This window comes from Oncorhynchus gorbuscha, linkage group LG26, assembly GCF_021184085.1.
Source record: "Oncorhynchus gorbuscha isolate QuinsamMale2020 ecotype Even-year linkage group LG26, OgorEven_v1.0, whole genome shotgun sequence".
Classification (NCBI taxonomy): Eukaryota; Metazoa; Chordata; class Actinopteri; order Salmoniformes; family Salmonidae; genus Oncorhynchus; species Oncorhynchus gorbuscha.
In genome coordinates, this window is record NC_060198.1 from 23,609,424 (window position 1) to 23,625,861 (window position 16,438).

Sequence of the window (16,438 nt, forward strand, 5' to 3'; positions counted from 1 at the left end):
TAATTGAGTGCATGTAAACTTTTGACCCACTGGGAATGTGATGAAAGAAGTAAAAGCTGAAATAAATCATTCTCTCTACCATTTTCTGACATTTCACATTCTTAAAATAAAGTGGTGATCCTAACTGACCTAAAACAGGGGATTTTTACTAGGATTACTATGTCAGGAATGTCAGGAATTGTGAAAAGCTGGGTTCAAGTGTACTTGGCTAAGGTGTATATAAACGTCCGACTTCAACCTTATACATGATTGTTTTTTGTCTGTTACTCTGTCTCTGTGACGCGACCCTCAGATCCGACACTAACACTAATGGCCCTCTCAGCCAGCCAAACAGGCCCATCTGTCAGCTAGGGGTCAAATGGTGCAAGCACAAGGTCACGCCAGGCAGACAGACCGGTCAACAGGGCCCAGGGGGGTTAAGGGAAATATGAGAGCCCTCTGCCACTCGCCGTCCCTCTCCCTCTGACCCCTCCCCCTCTCTACCATATAACACCCGTCACAGTCCGGTCAGGTGATCAGCACTCCGTGTGATCAGCTCTTACAATGAGCAGCTAAGGAAGCGGCAAAAACACGTTTTAACCTATATTTAACCCTTAAATGCACAATATGTAGAAATCGCTCCGCCATTACATGGTTGATCAAATTCTTACGTGCCCCTAATTTGGGTTTATGTAGCAAAACAAGCAGTGTATAGTGTGGAGGGTCACTGCGCAATCTAAACCGCTGTGAAATGTATTTTCAACAACCAAAGATATCATATTTTTAGCTGTTTTGAAGCCGGTGTACAAAACGAAAACAAAAAATATGCAAAAGCTAAACTTAGCAATGGGAAGCATAGAAATGGAGCACAAACAACAGATCTGCTGCTTGTCAGACATGCTTTCAAAGAGAATGAAAGATCTATAACTAATATTTCTATGTGAATTTGGTCCGGTCACCCGGAATGCGCCGTACTGGACCTTTTTAACAATCACTCTTTTGGTCAGTGTTGTGCTGACATCACCAGGGTTGTGGGTGATGTGCTGCATGGAATTGAAATTGTATGCTCGATGATCCAGTAATTACTAATAACAAGAACAGAAAACGCGAAGAGTAAGCCAGATTCAGAGAGAAAAGGCTTTGCTTTATTCAACAACAACAACAAACTCCTGGTCATGCTTTGACAATGGCTCACCCACAGTTAGCATGCCTCCGTGAAAACACTTGTGTTTGGAATCGAGACTAAGCAAAAAGCGAGGGAGGGAGTGGTGGCGAGAGAGGACATACATAATTTTGCCCGATGGGAGTTCTGGAAAGGAAGAGGGAAGGAAAAAGTCATCCTGTGTGATGCTGGTGTCTAATTGAGTCTGCCTGCCATGGGTCCTCAGATCCTCAAAAAGTTCTACAGCTGCACCCTCGAGAGCATCCTGACTGGTTGCATTACCGATTTGGTATGGCAACTGCTCGGCATCTGACCACTAGGCGCTACGGAGGGTAGTGCGTACTTTCCAGTGCATCACTGGGGCCCAAGCTTCCTGCTATCCAGGACCTCTATACCTGGTAGTGTCAGAGGAAGGCCCTAAGGAGGAAGACTCCAGCCACCCTAGCCATAGACTTCTCTCTGCTGTCGCACGGAAAGCAGTACCGGAGTGCCAAGTCGAGATCCAAAAGGCTCCTTGACAGCTTCTATCACCAAGTGGTATGACTGCTAAACAGTCAATCAAATGCCTACCCAGACTATTTGCATTGACCCTCTTTTGTTACGCTGCTGCTACTCGCTGCTTATTATCTATGCATAGTCACTTTACCCCTACCTACATGTCCAGATTATCTCAATTACCTCAACGGGGTACCGCTACCCCCTTAGCAAATATTTGCGCACTTTGAAAAATAATAATTCTGCATCGTTGGTTAGGGGTTTGTAAGTAAGCAATTTCACGGTAATGTTTACACCTGTTGTATTCGGCGCTTACGACAAATACAAATTGATACGATTTGTTAAAGTAGACGTCAAGTTTGACTGAGTGGGGAGATCTCTCTGAGATCCGGGTCAAGATGTACTTTGGATCCATTCATTAGAGTCCAGCCATGTCCTTGATCAGGGTGAACTGCCATAGGCATCTTGTCAGCCTCTTCTCAAATGTCTCCATTTTAGCTGAGATGACCAGAAAGCTCGCGGAGGCTAGTCGTTAGCGACGCTGGCTCACTGTAGCCGGTGGTCATCGCCTACCTGGGAGGATTGATTAGTGATGAGCTGATCGGTTTGTCTTTCATCTCGTAAAATCCTGGGTTTTGTTGTTGCACATGGTTTAATTCAACCCATTGGTGTCTGGGACCAGTTTGGGTGGTGCACAGCCCCCAGGCGTGCTGGTCGAGTTCCATGCGAGGACGAGGACGTCCCGATTTCACCCTCTTAATGTGCCACTCCTACACGAGTCAGGATTCACACAGGGACAGCTTGGCAGAAAAAAAGAGGTCAGACCAGGGAACAGGGGGCTGGCGAGCACACAAAAAGACAGAGTGCGAAGGCAGGAGAGGGAAGGAGAGAAAGCGAAGAAGTGTGAGAGGAACAGCGAGGGAGAGGGTGAGAAAATGGACTGAGTGTGTTGTGAAATAAACAAGGGGAAAGAGGAGGAAAATGTCTTACTTGTTTGAAATGTCTTACTTCCTGTGTTTTTTTTTGTTGTTGTTTTTTTTTACCTTGAAACGTGTTGGTTTGATACCGTATAGCAGCACAGCATCAGCGTGTCCACCCCCCACCCCCTCCCTTTTCTTGTCACCTACATCGTATCTCTCACCACAGCTGTCTTTCATCTTGTTTCTGAGCCGGCGTTCTCTGTCGCCCCTTTTTTGCCTGTGTGTCTACCTGCCCAAAATACCTCCCTTAGCTGGCACAAAGACGGCACTGAAGCCTCAACCGTCACTCGCTTCCTCTGTGTGTGTGTGTGTGTGTGTGTGTGTGTGTGTGTGTGTGTGTGTGTGTGTGTGTGTGTGTGTGTGTGTGTGTGTGTGTGTGTGTGTGTGTGTGTGTGTGTGTGTGTGTGTGTGTGTGTGTGTGTGTGTGTGTGTGTGTACGCGCGCACGCACGCCTGGAGAGGAGATAAAGACTTCACATCCTCCTCTCTCTAGTCTTCTTTCTGTCTCGGTTGGGGCTGGTGTATTTTCAGTGACACCGTGGTTTATTTTGAACCCAGGAAACACCGGCTGGTTTAGGCGGTGGATATACTTGGAAAGATGCAGCTGAGCATAGACCGGAAAAGTAGATGAGGCTCAGGTTCAAATGGGATATAGAACTGGTACCATTCATCATAGTGATCGACTAGTATCTAGACATCCTATAAAAGGTTTAGTAGACTAGTATCTAGACATCCTATAAAAGGTTTAGTAGACTACTATCTAGACATCCTATAAAAGGTTTAGTAGACTACTATCTAGACATCCTATAAAAAGTTTAGTAGACTAGTATCTAGACATCCTATAAAAGGTTTAGTAGACTAGTATCTAGACATCCTATAAAAGGTTTAGTAGACTAGTATCTAGACATCCTATAAAAAGTTTAGTAGACTAGTATCTAGACATCCTATAAAAGGTTTAGTAGACTAGTATCTAGACATCCTATAAAAGGTTTAGTAGACTAGTATCTAGACATCCTATAAAAAGTTTAGTAGACTAGTATCTAGACATCCTATAAAAGGTTTAGTAGACTAGTATCTAGACATCCTATAAAAGGTTTAGTAGACTAGTATCGAGACATCCTATAAAAAAAAGGTTTAGTAGACTAGTATCTAGACATCCTATAAAAAAAAGGTTTAGTAGACTAGTATCTAGACATCATATAAAAAGTTTAGTAGACTACTATCTAGACATCCTATAAAAAGTTTAGTAGACTAGTATCTAGACATCATATAAAAAGTTTAGTAGACTACTATCTAGACATCCTATAAAAAGTTTAGTAGACTAGTATCTAGACATCCTATAAAAGGTTTAGTAGACTAGTATCTAGACATCCTATAAAAAAAAGGTTTAGTAGACTAGTATCTAGACATCATATAAAAAAAAAGGTTTAGTAGACTAGTATCTAGGCATCCTATAAAAAAAAGGTTTAGTAGACTAGTATCTAGACATCCTATAAAAGGTTTAGTAGACTAGTATCTAGACATCCTATAAAAAAAGGTTTAGTAGACTAGTATCTAGACATCCTATAAAAAAAAGGTTTAGTAGACTAGTATCTAGACATCCTATAAAAAAAAGGTTTAGTAGACTAGTATCTAGACATCCTATAAAAAAAGGTTTAGTAGACTAGTATCTAGACATCCTATAAAAAAAGGTTTAGTAGACTAGTATCTAGACATCCTATAAAAAGTTTAGTAGACTAGTATCTAGACATCCTATAAAAGGTTTAGTAGACTAGTATCTAGACATCCTATAAAAGGTTTAGTAGACTAGTATCTAGACATCCTATAAAAAAGGTTTAGTAGACTAGTATCTAGACATCCTATAAAAAAAGGTTTAGTAGACTACTATCTAGACATCCTATAAAAGGTTTAGTAGACTAGTATCTAGACATCCTATAAAAGGTTTAGTAGACTACTATCTAGACATCCTATAAAAGGTTTAGTAGACTAGTATCTAGACATCCTATAAAAGGTTTAGTAGACTAGTATCTAGACATTTAAAAGTAGACTACTATCTAGACATCCTATAAAAGGTTTAGTAGACTAGTATCTAGACATCCTATAAAAAAAAAGGTTTAGTAGACTACTATCTAGACATCCTATAAAAGGTTTAGTAGACTAGTATCTAGACATCCTATAAAAGGTTTAGTAGACTACTATCTAGACATCCTATAAAAGGTTTAGTAGACTAGTATCTAGACATCCTATAAAAGGTTTAGTAGACTACTATCTAGACATCCTATAAAAGGTTTAGTAGACTAGTATCTAGACATCCTATAAAAGGTTTAGTAGACTACTATCTAGACATCCTATAAAAGGTTTAGTAGACTAGTATCTAGACATCCTATAAAAGGTTTAGTAGACTAGTATCTAGACATCATATAAAAAGGTTTAGTAGACTAGTATCTAGACATCCTATAAAAGGTTTAGTAGACTAGTATCTAGACATCCTATAAAAGGTTTAGTAGACTACTATCTAGACATCCTATAAAAGGTTTAGTAGACTAGTATCTAGACATCCTATAAAAAGTTTAGTAGACTACTATCTAGACATCCTATAAAAGGTTTAGTAGACTAGTATCTAGACATCCTATAAAAAGGTTTAGTAGACTAGTATCTAGACATCCTATAAAAAAAGGTTTAGTAGACTAGTATCTAGACATCCTATAAAAAAAAGGTTTAGTAGACTAGTATCTAGACATCCTATAAAAAGTTTAGTAGACTACTATCTAGACATCCTATAAAAAGTTTAGTAGACTAGTATCTAGACATCATATAAAAAGTTTAGTAGACTACTATCTAGACATCCTATAAAAAGTTTAGTAGACTAGTATCTAGACATCCTATAAAAGGTTTAGTAGACTAGTATCTAGACATCCTATAAAAAAAGGTTTAGTAGACTAGTATCTAGACATCCTATAAAAAAAAGGTTTAGTAGACTAGTATCTAGACATCCTATAAAAAAAAGGTTTAGTAGACTAGTATCTAGACATCCTATAAAAGGTTTAGTAGACTAGTATCTAGACATCCTATAAAAAAAAGGTTTAGTAGACTAGTATCTAGACATCCTATAAAAAAAAGGTTTAGTAGACTAGTATCTAGACATCCTATAAAAAAAAGGTTTAGTAGACTAGTATCTAGACATCCTATAAAAAAAAGGTTTAGTAGACTAGTATCTAGACATCCTATAAAAAAAAGGTTTAGTAGACTAGTATCTAGACATCCTATAAAAAGTTTAGTAGACTAGTATCTAGACATCCTATAAAAGGTTTAGTAGACTAGTATCTAGACATCCTATAAAAGGTTTAGTAGACTAGTATCTAGACATCCTATAAAAGGTTTAGTAGACTAGTATCTAGACATCCTATAAAAGGTTTAGTAGACTACTATCTAGACATCCTATAAAAGGTTTAGTAGACTAGTATCTAGACATCCTATAAAAGGTTTAGTAGACTACTATCTAGACATCCTATAAAAGGTTTAGTAGACTAGTATCTAGACATCCTATAAAAGGTTTAGTAGACTAGTATCTAGACATCCTATAAAAGGTTTAGTAGACTAGTATCTAGACATCCTATAAAAGGTTTAGTAGACTACTATCTAGACATCCTATAAAAGGTTTAGTAGACTAGTATCTAGACATCCTATAAAAGGTTTAGTAGACTACTATCTAGACATCCTATAAAAGGTTTAGTAGACTAGTATCTAGACATCCTATAAAAGGTTTAGTAGACTACTATCTAGACATCCTATAAAAGGTTTAGTAGACTAGTATCTAGACATCCTATAAAAGGTTTAGTAGACTAGTATCTAGACATCATATAAAAAGTTTAGTAGACTAGTATCTAGACATCCTATAAAAGGTTTAGTAGACTAGTATCTAGACATCCTATAAAAGGTTTAGTAGACTACTATCTAGACATCCTATAAAAGGTTTAGTAGACTAGTATCTAGACATCCTATAAAAAGTTTAGTAGACTACTATCTAGACATCCTATAAAAGGTTTAGTAGACTAGTATCTAGACATCCTATAAAAAAAAGGTTTAGTAGACTAGTATCTAGACATCCTATAAAAAAAGGTTTAGTAGACTAGTATCTAGACATCCTATAAAAAGTTTAGTAGACTAGTATCTAGACATCCTATAAAAGGTTTAGTAGACTAGTATCTAGACATCCTATAAAAGGTTTAGTAGACTAGTATCTAGACATCCTATAAAAGGTTTAGTAGACTACTATCTAGACATCCTATAAAAAAAGGTTTAGTAGACTAGTATCTAGACATCCTATAAAAAAAAGGTTTAGTAGACTAGTATCTAGACATCCTATAAAAAGTTTAGTAGACTAGTATCTAGACATCCTATAAAAGGTTTAGTAGACTAGTATCTAGACATCCTATAAAAAAAGGTTTAGTAGACTAGTATCTAGACATCCTATAAAAGGTTTAGTAGACTAGTATCGAGACATCCTATAAAAAAAGGTTTAGTAGACTAGTATCTAGACATCATATAAAAGGTTTAGTAGACTAGTATCTAGACATCCTATAAAAGGTTTAGTAGACTAGTATCGAGACATCCTATAAAAAAAAGGTTTAGTAGACTAGTATCTAGACATCATATAAAAGGTTTAGTAGACTAGTATCTAGACATCCTATAAAAGGTTTAGTAGACTAGTATCTAGACATCCTATAAAAGGTTTAGTAGACTAGTATCTAGACATCCTATAAAAAAAGGTTTAGTAGACTAGTATCTAGACATCCTATAAAAGGTTTAGTAGACTAGTATCTAGACATCCTATAAAAGGTTTAGTAGACTAGTATCTAGACATCCTATAAAAGGTTTAGTAGACTAGTATCTAGACATCCTATAAAAAGTTTAGTAGACTAGTATCTAGACATCCTATAAAAGGTTTAGTAGACTAGTATCTAGACATCCTATAAAAAAAAGGTTTAGTAGACTAGTATCTAGACATCATATAAAAAAAAAGGTTTAGTAGACTAGTATCTAGACATCCTATAAAAAAAAGGTTTAGTAGACTAGTATCTAGACATCCTATAAAAGGTTTAGTAGACTAGTATCTAGACATCCTATAAAAAAAAGGTTTAGTAGACTAGTATCTAGACATCCTATAAAAAAAAGGTTTAGTAGACTAGTATCTAGACATCCTATAAAAAAAAGGTTTAGTAGACTAGTATCTAGACATCCTATAAAAAAAGGTTTAGTAGACTAGTATCTAGACATCCTATAAAAAAAAAAGGTTTAGTAGACTAGTATCTAGACATCCTATAAAAGGTTTAGTAGACTAGTATCTAGACATCCTATAAAAGGTTTAGTAGACTAGTATCTAGACATCCTATAAAAGGTTTAGTAGACTAGTATCTAGACATCCTATAAAAGGTTTAGTAGACTAGTATCTAGACATCCTATAAAAGGTTTAGTAGACTAAAGGTTTAGTAGACTACTATCTAGACATCCTATAAAAGGTTTAGTAGACTAGTATCTAGACATCCTATAAAAGGTTTAGTAGACTAGTATCTAGACATCCTATAAAAGGTTTAGTAGACTAGTATCTAGACATCCTATAAAAGGTTTAGTAGACCTATCTAGACATCCTATAAAAGGTTTAGTAGACTAGTATCTAGACATCCTATAAAAAAAAGGTTTAGTAGACTAGTATCTAGACATCCTATAAAAGGTTTAGTAGACTAGTATCTAGACATCCTATAAAAGGTTTAGTAGACTACTATCTAGACATCCTATAAAAGGTTTAGTAGACTAGTATCTAGACATCCTATAAAAGGTTTAGTAGACTACTATCTAGACATCCTATAAAAGGTTTAGTAGACTAGTATCTAGACATCCTATAAAAGGTTTAGTAGACTACTATCTAGACATCCTATAAAAGGTTTAGTAGACTAGTATCTAGACATCCTATAAAAGGTTTAGTAGACTAGTATCTAGACATCATATAAAAAGTTTAGTAGACTAGTATCTAGACATCCTATAAAAGGTTTAGTAGACTAGTATCTAGACATCCTATAAAAGGTTTAGTAGACTAGTATCTAGACATCCTATAAAAGGTTTAGTAGACTAGTATCTAGACATCCTATAAAAAGTTTAGTAGACTACTATCTAGACATCCTATAAAAGGTTTAGTAGACTAGTATCTAGACATCCTATAAAAAAAGGTTTAGTAGACTAGTATCTAGACATCCTATAAAAAAAAGGTTTAGTAGACTAGTATCTAGACATCCTATAAAAAGTTTAGTAGACTAGTATCTAGACATCCTATAAAAGGTTTAGTAGACTAGTATCTAGACATCCTATAAAAGGTTTAGTAGACTAGTATCTAGACATCCTATAAAAGGTTTAGTAGACTACTATCTAGACATCCTATAAAAAAAGGTTTAGTAGACTAGTATCTAGACATCCTATAAAAAAAAGGTTTAGTAGACTAGTATCTAGACATCCTATAAAAAGTTTAAAAGTATCTAGTTTAGTAGACTAGTATCTAGACATCCTATAAAAGGTTTAGTAGACTAGTATCTAGACATCCTATAAAAAAAGGTTTAGTAGACTAGTATCTAGACATCCTATAAAAAAAAGGTTTAGTAGACTAGTATCTAGACATCCTATAAAAAAAGGTTTAGTAGACTAGTATCTAGACATCCTATAAAAGGTTTAGTAGACTAGTATCTAGACATCCTATAAAAAAAAGGTTTAGTAGACTAGTATCTAGACATCCTATAAAAAAAGGTTTAGTAGACTAGTATCTAGACATCCTATAAAAGGTTTAGTAGACTAGTATCTAGACATCCTATAAAAAAAGGTTTAGTAGACTAGTATCTAGACATCCTATAAAAGGTTTAGTAGACTAGTATCTAGACATCCTATAAAAGGTTTAGTAGACTAGTATCGAGACATCCTATAAAAAAAGGTTTAGTAGACTAGTATCTAGACATCATATAAAAGGTTTAGTAGACTAGTATCTAGACATCCTATAAAAGGTTTAGTAGACTAGTATCTAGACATCCTATAAAAGGTTTAGTAGACTAGTATCTAGACATCCTATAAAAAAAAGGTTTAGTAGACTAGTATCTAGACATCCTATAAAAAGTTTAGTAGACTAGTATCTAGACATCCTATAAAAGGTTTAGTAGACTAGTATCTAGACATCCTATAAAAGGTTTAGTAGACTAGTATCTAGACATCCTATAAAAGGTTTAGTAGACTACTATCTAGACATCCTATAAAAGGTTTAGTAGACTACTATCTAGACATCCTATAAAAAAAGGTTTAGTAGACTAGTATCTAGACATCCTATAAAAGGTTTAGTAGACTAGTATCTAGACATCCTATAAAAGGTTTAGTAGACTAGTATCTAGACATCCTATAAAAGGTTTAGTAGACTACTATCTAGACATCCTATAAAAAAAGGTTTAGTAGACTAGTATCTAGACATCCTATAAAAAAAAGGTTTAGTAGACTAGTATCTAGACATCCTATAAAAAGTTTAGTAGACTAGTATCTAGACATCCTATAAAAAAAAGGTTTAGTAGACTAGTATCTAGACATCCTATAAAAAGTTTAGTAGACTAGTATCTAGACATCCTATAAAAGGTTTAGTAGACTAGTATCTAGACATCCTATAAAAGGTTTAGTAGACTAGTATCTAGACATCCTATAAAAAAAAGGTTTAGTAGACTAGTATCTAGACATCATATAAAAGGTTTAGTAGACTAGTATCTAGACATCCTATAAAAGGTTTAGTAGACTAGTATCTAGACATCCTATAAAAGGTTTAGTAGACTAGTATCTAGACATCCTATAAAAAAAAGGTTTAGTAGACTAGTATCTAGACATCCTATAAAAAAAAGGTTTAGTAGACTAGTATCTAGACATCCTATAAAAGGTTTAGTAGACTAGTATCTAGACATCCTATAAAAGGTTTAGTAGACTAGTATCTAGACATCCTATAAAAGGTTTAGTAGACTAGTATCTAGACATCCTATAAAAGGTTTAGTAGACTAGTATCTAGACATCCTATAAAAGGTTTAGTAGACTAGTATCTAGACATCCTATAAAAGGTTTAGTAGACTAGTATCTAGACATCCTATAAAAGGTTTAGTAGACTAGTATCTAGACATCCTATAAAAGGTTTAGTAGACTAGTATCTAGACATCCTATAAAAGGTTTAGTAGACTAGTATCTAGACATCCTATAAAAGGTTTAGTAGACTACTATCTAGACATCCTATAAAAGGTTTAGTAGACTAGTATCTAGACATCATATAAAAAGTTTAGTAGACTACTATCTAGACATCCTATAAAAGGTTTAGTAGACTAGTATCTAGACATCCTATAAAAGGTTTAGTAGACTACTATCTAGACATCCTATAAAAGGTTTAGTAGACTACTATCTAGACATCCTATAAAAAAAGGTTTAGTAGACTAGTATCTAGACATCCTATAAAAAAAAGGTTTAGTAGACTAGTATCTAGACATCCTATAAAAAAAGGTTTAGTAGACTAGTATCTAGACATCCTATAAAAAAGTTTAGTAGACTAGTATCTAGACATCCTATAAAAGGTTTAGTAGACTAGTATCTAGACATCCTATAAAAAAAAGGTTTAGTAGACTAGTATCTAGACATCCTATAAAAAAAAGGTTTAGTAGACTAGTATCTAGACATCCTATAAAAAGGTTTAGTAGACTAGTATCTAGACATCCTATAAAAGGTTTAGTAGACTACTATCTAGACATCCTATAAAAGGTTTAGTAGACTAGTATCTAGACATCCTATAAAAGGTTTAGTAGACTAGTATCTAGACATCCTATAAAAGGTTTAGTAGACTAGTATCTAGACATCCTAGACATCCTATAAAAAAAAGGTTTAGTAGACTAGTATCTAGACATCCTATAAAAGGTTTAGTAGACTAGTATCTAGACATCCTATAAAAGGTTTAGTAGACTAGTATCTAGACATCCTTAAAAGTTTAGTAGACTAGTATCTAGACATCCTATAAAAGGTTTAGTAGACTAGTATCTAGACATCCTATAAAAGGTTTAGTAGACTAGTATCTAGACATCCTATAAAAGGTTTAGTAGACTAGTATCTAGACATCCTATAAAAGGTTTAGTAGACTACTATCTAGACATCCTATAAAAGGTTTAGTAGACTAGTATCTAGACATCCTATAAAAAAGGTTTAGGTTTAGTAGACTAGTATCTAGACATCCTATAAAAGGTTTAGTAGACTACTATCTAGACATCCTATAAAAGGTTTAGTAGACTAGTATCTAGACATCCTATAAAAGGTTTAGTAGACTAGTATCTAGACATCCTATAAAAGGTTTAGTAGACTACTATCTAGACATCCTATAAAGGTTTAGTAGACTAGTATCTAGACATCCTATAAAAGGTTTAGTAGACTAGTATCTAGACATCCTATAAAAGGTTTAGTAGACTAGTATCTAGACATCCTATAAAAGGTTTAGTAGACTAGTATCTAGACATCCTATAAAAGGTTTAGTAGACTACTATCTAGACATCCTATATCTAGACATCCTATAAAAGGTTTAGTAGACTAGTATCTAGACATCCTATAAAAAAAGGTTTAGTAGACTAGTATCTAGACATCCTATAAAAAAAGGTTTAGTAGACTAAAGACATCCTATAAAAAGGTTTAGTAGACTAGTATCTAGACATCCTATAAAAGGTTTAGTAGACTAGTATCTAGACATCCTATAAAAGGTTTAGTAGACTAGTATCTAGACATCCTATAAAAGGTTTAGTAGACTAGTATCTAGACATCCTATAAAAGGTTTAGTAGACTACTATCTAGACATCCTATAAAAGGTTTAGTAGACTAGTATCTAGACATCCTATAAAAGGTTTTAGACTAGTATCTAGACATCCTATAAAAGGTTTAGTAGACTAGTATCTAGACATCCTATAAAAGGTTTAGTAGACTAGTATCTAGACATCCTATAAAAGGTTTAGTAGACTAGTATCTAGACATCCTATAAAAGGTTTAGTAGACTAGTATCTAGACATCCTATAAAAGGTTTAGTAGACTACTATCTAGACATCTATAAAAGGTTTAGTAGACTAGTATCTAGACATCCTATAAAAGGTTTAGTAGACTAGTATCTAGACATCCTATAAAAGGTTTAGTAGACTAGTATCTAGACATCCTATAAAAAAAGGTTTAGTAGACTAGTATCTAGACATCCTATAAAAGGTTTAGTAGACTAGTATCTAGACATCCTATAAAAGGTTTAGTAGACTAGTATCTAGACATCCTATAAAAGGTTTAGTAGACTAGTATCTAGACATCCTATAAAAGGTTTAGTAGACTACTATCTAGACATCCTATAAAAGGTTTAGTAGACTACTATCTAGACATCCTATAAAAGGTTTAGTAGACTAGTATCTAGACATCATATAAAAAGTTTAGTAGACTACTATCTAGACATCCTATAAAAGGTTTAGTAGACTAGTATCTAGACATCCTATAAAAGGTTTAGTAGACTACTATCTAGACATCCTATAAAAGGTTTAGTAGACTACTATCTAGACATCCTATAAAAGGTTTAGTAGACTAGTATCTAGACATCATATAAAAAGTTTAGTAGACTACTATCTAGACATCCTATAAAAGGTTTAGTAGACTAGTATCTAGACATCCTATAAAAGGTTTAGTAGACTACTATCTAGACATCCTATAAAAGGTTTAGTAGACTACTATCTAGACATCCTATAAAAAAAAGGTTTAGTAGACTAGTATCTAGACATCCTATAAAAAAAGGTTTAGTAGACTAGTATCTAGACATCCTATAAAAAAAAGGTTTAGTAGACTAGTATCTAGACATCCTATAAAAAGTTTAGTAGACTAGTATCTAGACATCCTATAAAAGGTTTAGTAGACTAGTATCTAGACATCCTATAAAAAAAAGGTTTAGTAGACTAGTATCTAGACATCCTATAAAAAAAAGGTTTAGTAGACTAGTATCTAGACATCCTATAAAAGGTTTAGTAGACTAGTATCTAGACATCCTATAAAAGGTTTAGTAGACTACTATCTAGACATCCTATAAAAGGTTTAGTAGACTAGTATCTAGACATCCTATAAAAGGTTTAGTAGACTAGTATCTAGACATCCTATAAAAGGTTTAGTAGACTAGTATCTAGACATCCTATAAAAGGTTTAGTAGACTAGTATCTAGACATCCTATAAAAGGTTTAGTAGACTAGTATCTAGACATCCTATAAAAGGTTTAGTAGACTAGTATCTAGACATCCTATAAAAGGTTTAGTAGACTACTATCTAGACATCCTATAAAAGGTTTAGTAGACTAGTATCTAGACATCCTATAAAAGGTTTAGTAGACTAGTATCTAGACATCCTATAAAAGGTTTAGTAGACTAGTATCTAGACATCCTATAAAAGGTTTAGTAGACTAGTATCTAGACATCCTATAAAAGGTTTAGTAGACTAGTATCTAGACATCCTATAAAAGGTTTAGTAGACTACTATCTAGACATCCTATAAAAGGTTTAGTAGACTAGTATCTAGACATCCTATAAAAGGTTTAGTAGACTACTATCTAGACATCCTATAAAAGGTTTAGTAGACTACTATCTAGACATCCTATAAAAGGTTTAGTAGACTAGTATCTAGACATCCTATAAAAAAAAGGTTTAGTAGACTAGTATCTAGACATCCTATAAAAAGTTTAGTAGACTAGTATCTAGACATCCTATAAAAGGTTTAGTAGACTAGTATCTAGACATCCTATAAAAGGTTTAGTAGACTAGTATCGAGACATCCTATAAAAAAAAGGTTTAGTAGACTAGTATCTAGACATCCTATAAAAAGTTTTAACTGGATCCCACACAGTAATCCTCAAAGTTGTTCCCGGGAAATTAATTGGCAAATTGACCTGCAAGGAAAACGCATTCACTTCCACCCCCACACACCTGAACCACTGTTCTCGGTGTCCAAAACTGAACGCATCCTCTAGTTAGCATCGTAGAGACGCTGTCATTACCTCTGATTCAGGATCTGTGCTAAAAGAGTGATGGGGTGATCTGGTAGCATTTGGGCTAGTCTGAATTCCAGCATCCCGAGACCCAGAGAGCCAGACCTTTTCCATTGTATATTTGTCTAGTTTTATTCCTTTTCTTGTTTTTTCTATGTTTTGTATTTGAGCTATTCAGAGCGACCGAGGACACTAGAGGAAGTGCCTTGGCAGGACAACAACAGGCAGTGAATGCATTGTTTTCTCATCTAGTTTTTTTTTGCTTCTCTCCACTGTATTTATGCTCCCGAGTGGCTCAGTGGTCCAAGACACTGCATCTCAGTGCAAGAGGTGTCACTGCAGTACCTGGTTCAAATCCAGGCTGCATCACATGCGGCCGTGATTGGAAGTCCTATAGGGCGGCGCACAATTGGACCAAAGCGAATATAATGGTGCTTTGGCGTGCCATGTTTTCTAGTGGTCCTGTTCTTCGTCTGTTCCCGAACCCAGCGAGTGATCCTAGATGGTCTCTATCGTTTTTCGTCATCCTCGGTTTCGCTCTCTTTCTCTCTCTCTCATGTTCTTCCGGACTCTCCGCGTCTCTCCCACCCCCCTCCTCAACTTTCTCCTCTCGTTTCATTCTCACACACAGCGAAAACATTGTCTGTTTTGAAAATAATACTTTGTAGACCTAGGATGATGTACCGTAAGTATGGACGCACACTCCCCAACTGACTCTCTCACCACACACACACACATTTCCATACACACACACGTGCACACGCGCACACGCGCACACGCGCACACACAAAACTTTAATGGTTTTGGAATCCTCCCCAGCCCCTATACCGGTGTTATTGTTGGCACCTATCCAGCACTTATGGGCTGAGCTTGCAGAAAAAAGAGGGGGGGGGTGCAGACACTGGAATGTGTGTTATGTCAGGAGATATAGAGGGGAAGCCGGTAAGGGCGGGCCCGGAGATGACTGGGGGGGGGGGTCAAGGTGAAAGGGCAGGGGGAACATGGCTGGGGATTGAAGGACAGGGGGAATAGCAAATGTGGGGGGCAGGGTGTTAGGTATGTAGAGAGAGAATGGAAAGGATCTGGAGAGGGAGAGAAAAAAAGGAGAGATGCAGGGGGAGTTTAACGTAGCGGGAAGGGAGGAGATGAGAGTGGAAGGTAGAAGAATGTGTGGGAGTTTAGTGTGGTAATGATGGAAACAAGTATGATTGTACGCTGAGAAGTCTCTCACACACACACACACACACACACACACACACACACACACACACACACACACACACACACACACACACACACACACACACACACACACACACACACACACACACACACATACTAGAACATGTAGGACAGATTCATGCATCAACTTTCACATGGTGGGTTAGGGCCAGAAATATGTGTGTTATTGGGTCAGGTGTGTGTGTGTGTGTGTGTGTGTGTGTGTGTGTGTGTGTGTGTGTGTGTGTGTGTGTGTGTGTGTGTGTGTGTGTGTGTGTGTGTGTGTGTGTGTGTGTGTGTGTGTGTGTGTGTGTGTGTGTGTGTGTGTGTGTGCACGCGTGTTCCTTTCCCTTTTTGTTCTCTCATGCTGCCTTGCAGGTTCTTTGAGTCCTGGGGTAGAAGTAGAGCACTTACTGACACTCCAGTGTTCAGTCTGACCCCTAAGCATAACACACACATACTAGGAGAGCTCTGAGAGATTGAAGGTGTGTTGTGTGTAACCTGTATGTGAGCCTGCGTGTCT

At 35.7% G+C, this 16,438-nt stretch overlaps 1 protein-coding gene across 2 annotated transcripts in view; it reads left to right on the top strand.

The window, feature by feature from the left end:
- The window catches only part of LOC124016157 (retinoic acid receptor alpha), a 203,371-nt gene that overhangs the window by 159,005 nt on the left and 27,928 nt on the right, over window positions 1-16,438 (top strand). The gene's annotated exons all lie outside the window — the stretch shown is intronic.